The sequence below is a fragment of the Cryptomeria japonica genome, chromosome 8 (assembly GCF_030272615.1).
Source record: "Cryptomeria japonica chromosome 8, Sugi_1.0, whole genome shotgun sequence".
Taxonomy (NCBI): Eukaryota; Viridiplantae; Streptophyta; class Pinopsida; order Cupressales; family Cupressaceae; genus Cryptomeria; species Cryptomeria japonica.
The window spans coordinates 3,634,472-3,640,551 of NC_081412.1; the positions used below are offsets into that span (position 1 = coordinate 3,634,472).

The following is a 6,080-nucleotide window of genomic DNA, read 5'->3' on the forward strand; positions in this document are numbered from 1 at the left end:
ACAATTTTAGCCCAACTTTGTAAGAATGCGAGATAATAGGGTTCTAATGCCAAAATTAAGTTTGTGCGATAATATATAATGTTTAGGTAAGGTAAAAATATCTTGAGATTTAAAATAGCGTAGGATCTATGATAAATGAGGATAATTAAAAATAAAGGGCACAACCAAAATTAAGGGCCCAAATATTAAAGTGTGATATGATGTATTAGAGTGGAATACGACTCCTAATATTGAACTAAATATGAATTTAAATCAATAAATATTGTATAATGCATAGAGGAATGAGAACTACTAAAATGAGTGCTAGGAGAGTGAAATTGGACACCCTAATTAAAGGTGAACACTTTACAACGCTAAATTTACCCCCCACTTTAGCAAAATATCATTTTAAGATCATACTCTTGGTAAAGTAGAAATGAAGAGATAAAGCCTCTTAGAGCAAGTAGGCTACGTATACGAGAACACAAAATTTGATGGGTGATCAAGCCCCCAAGCATAGGATCCTATCAATCCATGCAAGTAACCTTCAAGTATAGACAAAACCAAACAACATTAGTACTTAAAACACAAGTTCCAAGTCAACTAGTTGAAGAAACCTCGATGTCAAAATGTCTCATTCTCAACATGTTATTGCAAGAGCACAAGTGGACTTATAGAAATAAAAAGGATGTACACCAATTAAAAGGAGAGAAAACCATGATCTAACACTAGAGAAGTGTGTTATGCTATGAGTTTAAGGGAGAGAAGGAAGAAACATGGATTCACGGGCTAACAAATTGTGTTATGCTAGGTCATCTATGAAAAAGGAAAGGATAGTTGAAAGGTCTAGTAACTTGTGTTATTCCAGTCAACTCATCCTAAAATTCAACACAAAAGGATAACCAAACAAAGCATTGTTTATAGGAAAATCTGCAACATAAATTTGAAAAAGGATAACCAAGCAAAGCATCGTATGCACGACAATTTGCAACATGAATTTGAAAAGGATAACCAAGCAAAGCATCATATGCAAGGAAATCCATAGCATGAATTTGAACATAAGCTGTAAGGAGGCCACATATATGCCCCTCTTAAGATGCCAACATAGCCCTATTTTGATATCTTAAGGTTGAAAGAATAAGGAACAAGGATACACACCTTTATCACCAAGGAGATATCCTTTAAGCAACAATGTTCATGCAATCCAAGCTAAAGAGGCATAACTCTTATGAGTAAGGAAGAGATAGATGGAAATGAGATATCTTGTAACAAATGTAAATGGATCCTTTTGAGGGATGCAAGGTGGAAGACATCTTTATCTAAAGAATGTGCACCTTCCCTATTGCTAGAAAAAAGTACTCTTAGTGAAGGATTGCACACATTCACCAAAGAGAGATTAAATAAAGAATAAGTCCAAACCAAGGGTCACACATGTACTCATCGAGAGGATTATTCTATTAAAGAAAGGACATGAAGTTATGAAAGATGCAATTCAACAAAGGAAAAGGAAATCCTTGGTAAGAAGGAATAACTGAAAACTACTCTTGCCGCCTAAGCATGAAGATGAATAAAAATATTTTATTATGTTCCTCGTAGAGATTAATTGCACCTAAAATTATACCACAATGAATGACAATGAGCCCCCAATAAGTAAGCTAGCAATGTCATAGTGAAGAGCAACATAATAGGAACTTAGATGTTATTTAGAATGGTGATGACAAAGATACCACTCATTGTCACCTTTTACTTGAATGATACTGGAATTGATGAATTGTTGAATTTTATTATACAAATCTTGACATTCATTAGTGGGACAATCAAGGAGTTGATGATACACACAAAAAGTAGGATTGTCAAGGTCTTATCTACACTTTCTTATTAATTATTGTCAAAGAAAGGTAATCAAATTGGCTTGAAGAAGACTGAACAAAATATTATCTTCTTGTAATTTAATATGAGAAGACATGGACACACGAGACAATGGGGAGAGTATCTGAACAAAGAAAGAGGTTGGAAACCTACATCTTCATTGGAAAAGTGCAATTTCTCATGAACTTAAGACCATTATTGTTGTAGAGGGGGAAAAGTTTACCACTTGAATAGGCAAATGTCAACCTCTTGGGGACTTACTAATCAACCTCTCCACTTAGAATGAGCAAAAAGTATAGCATTGTCAAGTGCCCTATAGATAACACGAGATAGGTCATAGAGATCTTTTGAGGACTACTATTAGCTCTTTGTTCGAGGATGCACATGCAAGTTGTAGGCAACATTGTGACGTGTTGACGTCCTTTATGGACAAAGTACAAAGTTCTGTACAAAAAATGCAATGCAACACATAGGTTCCAACAATAGACCCCTTTTAGAAACCTACACACAAGCAAAAAATGGAAATGTTGGGGTTGTGTTTTAGAGGTTTTCCACTATTAGACCTCTATTTTGGTGTTTTCACCTCCATGGACAACCAAGATAGATTGATAAATAAAATGATAAATGAAATAAATAGTAAATTTAATAATACGTATGCTAATGGAAATAATAGTGAGGAGAAAATTCCCTCTCCACATCAAAGTCGAGAGATTTTTGTATAAGAAGAAGAAGCACAAAGTCCTCCTCAAAGCATGAAAATGGTCAGTGTTTCAAGCATCAACTTCACAATGTGATAGAGCCAAGAGTGCTGGAAAATAGATAAGAAAAAGCTAGAAAGAGTTGATAAAGTCAATCCAAAATGTCCCGAGAGCCGAAATGAAGCTCTCGAGGCAAGATATGAGGCCTAGAAATGATACCAATGTTAGTGGCTGCAAGAAGAGGCATTATGATCTTTGTCAAACATAGGCATAAAGCTTGAACAACCACCTTTAGACTGTGGATTTGCGGGATGATAACATAGTAAGTAGACATCTCCACAATGCACATGTGTTCAAGAGTCAACAAATCAACATAGTCAGGAAAATGACAAAACAAAGGGTGACAGGGCAAGCGAAATGGACAAAGGGACAAGGGGATGAAGAAATTCTCTAATTGGTGTAAAATCAAGGTGCTTGTGTAGCATGGAATTGCACGTGGTGCGTTTTATGACAATATAGTTGCACACATCCTAAAACATGTCTATTTCATCTAGGTGTTGAAATGTCTAGAGGAGAGGGTTCATTCTTAGTTTTCAGGTCTAAAGATCCCCCATCATTGTCAAGACTTGTGTTAGAAGAAGAGGTTGGAATAGCAAAATCTTGGATGAATGAAACACAAGGCTCCTTCAAGGCTACATACTTAAATTGAAGGTTTTTATATCCACTAAAGGAAGGTGTAAAGTCTAATGGATCCCAATTTCTTTTTAAAGAATTAGTGACAATAGACTATGTTGTTGAAGGAATCATAGTATTAAAGGGAAATATGCATCCCACTTCATCTTGAATCATATCGTAAGGAGTAGGATCAATATGAATTGTGTGGATTTCATTGATATAGTTGAATTTGATTGTACGATGAAGAGTAGAAGGGTCTGCTTTCATAGCATGAATCCACAGTCTCCCTGGAAGAAGTTTATAACTAAGATCATTGGGCATGACATGAATAGGAATGGTTAAAGTCATAGTCCTACTTTGATAGGTAATATGATTATACCAAGTGATTCTCTAGGCACATTATCAAAGCTAGGAACACAAAGAGGATAAGGTTGAATAGAAGAATAATCCCACTTTATCCTATTTAACAGGTCAACATGACAAATGTTAGGTGGTGACCCATTATCAATTAAGGTACCTCTTATTCTTTTCGCATAAATACAAGGAGTGATCATAAGGGGATCATTTCTATTTTTAACCTCTATAGAAGACAATTCATCTTATGAGACTGTAACATCATTTGGTTTAGAATAAGGATGAGCAACTACCTTTTGTAAGGCTTCTTGGATAATCCCATGGTATGAGGATGAAGTTTGAATCAAGTCCCAAAGGGAGATCTTAGCTAAGGTTGCATGAAACTTCTCAACAAGATTAGTTTCCCATGATCATTTTGCTTAAAATGAGGGGGGAAGGAAGGGAAGTAAGAAGCATGTTGGGATTTTGCTTGTTGTTTCTATTGTTATATATTTGAGGAACTTTAATATCATATTTTTGTGCTAGTTTCCTTTCCATATTACTTATTTCAAATATGTATTTTGCAACTCTTAAGAAATAGGCAGGAAGTCTCTTTGGTTTGTTAGCATTAATCGTATGTTGGTTTTGAGGTTAAGCGGCATGTTGAATAAAAAAGGCTTTTCATAACTAGAAACATGACTAGTATTGACTTAATTAAGCTCTTTATTCTCCAAGGATTCATGTCTAGAAGGAAGAGCATCAAGGAAAGTGTGAATGATTTCATCCTCTTGCTCCAAGGTATCTTTATGGGTAGGACAAACTTTGGGATAAGGATTAACAATATTAGTCAATGCTTCATCTCTAGGAGGAAAACCATATATGAAAGGTAAAGTGACATTAAGGAAGGTATTAAGGATATAATACTCTTCCTCTAGTATATCCTTATGAGAGAGGCACATATTAAGAGAAAGAGGAGAGGCACATATTACGAGAAAGATCAACAACATTCTTACAAACTTCATCCTTAGGAAGGAGAGCTTTGAAAGAAGTGTTAATAATCTCTTCTTGCTCCAAAGTGTCCCCATGGGTGGAATCAAACTTGGAAGAGGGTAAATCATAGCTATGGATGAAAGGAATAACTAAGTTGTCATCATATGCATTAAAGAAAACATAGTGAACATCTTGAATATTACTTGAAATTGAACTAGCAAAATAAGACAACAATTCCATTTAATCAAATGATCAAACAAGATGCTCATATTCCATACTAATCAATAAATATATAACCAAAGCAATGTTCACTCAATGTATGTGTAAGAAGAGTGTAAAATCAAGTTTAAAGTCATAAGATATGCATGTATAAGAAGAGTTGGGTTCACCAAAATGTTTAATATGAAAATAGGAGTCCACAAGTTTAGCTATGTAAATTAGGAATTAGACCTATTTCACACACATTACATGAAAAGAAATTAGAATATGTCTGCATTCAACTCTCTTTGTAATATAATTGAGGTTGAGTCTATTGAGTTCAACCTCATTTTAATGAAATGTGTGTAAAATAGGTGTAATGCCTAGTTTACATAACTAAATTTGTGAACTTCTATTTTTATACTAAACAATTCTATGTATTCTCTCATGATTTGGGAGGATGGCAACATATTGTGGGAGAGAATGCAACTATTGGGTTGTATGTGTGGATCATTGGGATTGTTCTTGGTACTTTATGTTTTTATTTACTTATCACACCTTGACATGAGCACTTATTGGTATGCTTGATATGCTTTGAGCTTCATTTCAGGTTTGGTATTACCCATGTAATGGGAGTTCCTAGATATGTATGTACTTCATTGGCAGGTTTGATAGATGGATCTTGTTTGTGTTTTATGGGTTGATACAATGGTGGCATGAGTTTATTGACGTTGATTATACCTAGGAGGTATAGATGGTTGGATGTATTGGCAAGTGTTGTAGATGTCATTTTCAATCATGTTGGTTTTTACTTTATGACAACAACTTGTAGCCTTTGTTATCACATTTTATTTTATGCTCATGTTCTTCAATTGGTGCATCTTCATATTAGCTTGTTCCTTTTCCTCCATAGGTGGCATGTTGGAGGACAAGAAGATTTCTTGCTTGAGATCACTTGGTTCTACTACAAGTATCTTGATGGAACATGAGAGCATGGTGGTGATTCATGTGGTTAAATGTATGTTTATGATGATGTATTTTATTGATTGATCTTTTATGCAATGTATAAAACAAGTGGGAGAATATTGGAAAATAGGTGTTGTACACCTTGCATAATAATTTTTATTTGTAATATTTTATTTATGTGAGTTGCACAAAGACGTGTAATATGTAGAGATTCCATGGGAATATTCTTGGGGTCACTTTGATGTTTGTAATAGTATATTGTAATTATTTAATATTGTGGAAGGATGTTTAAAAAGAGAAAACTTAGTATTCAATATTAAATGTGAGGTCAATGTTTAGGTAGCCCATGGTTTTAGTCAAATGGTTTTACTT

General features: G+C 34.5%; 1 protein-coding gene across 1 annotated transcript in view; it reads left to right on the top strand.

Moving 5' to 3' along the window:
* LOC131028884 (protein STABILIZED1) overlaps positions 1–5,823 on the top strand; it is a 53,062-nt gene extending 47,239 nt beyond the window's left edge. Inside the window, exon 4 of the transcript XR_009102665.2 lies at positions 5,656–5,823. The gene's annotated coding sequence lies outside the window, so the exon portion shown is untranslated. The remainder of the gene's footprint in view (positions 1–5,655) is intronic.
* The last annotated feature ends 257 nt before the right edge of the window (positions 5,824–6,080 follow it).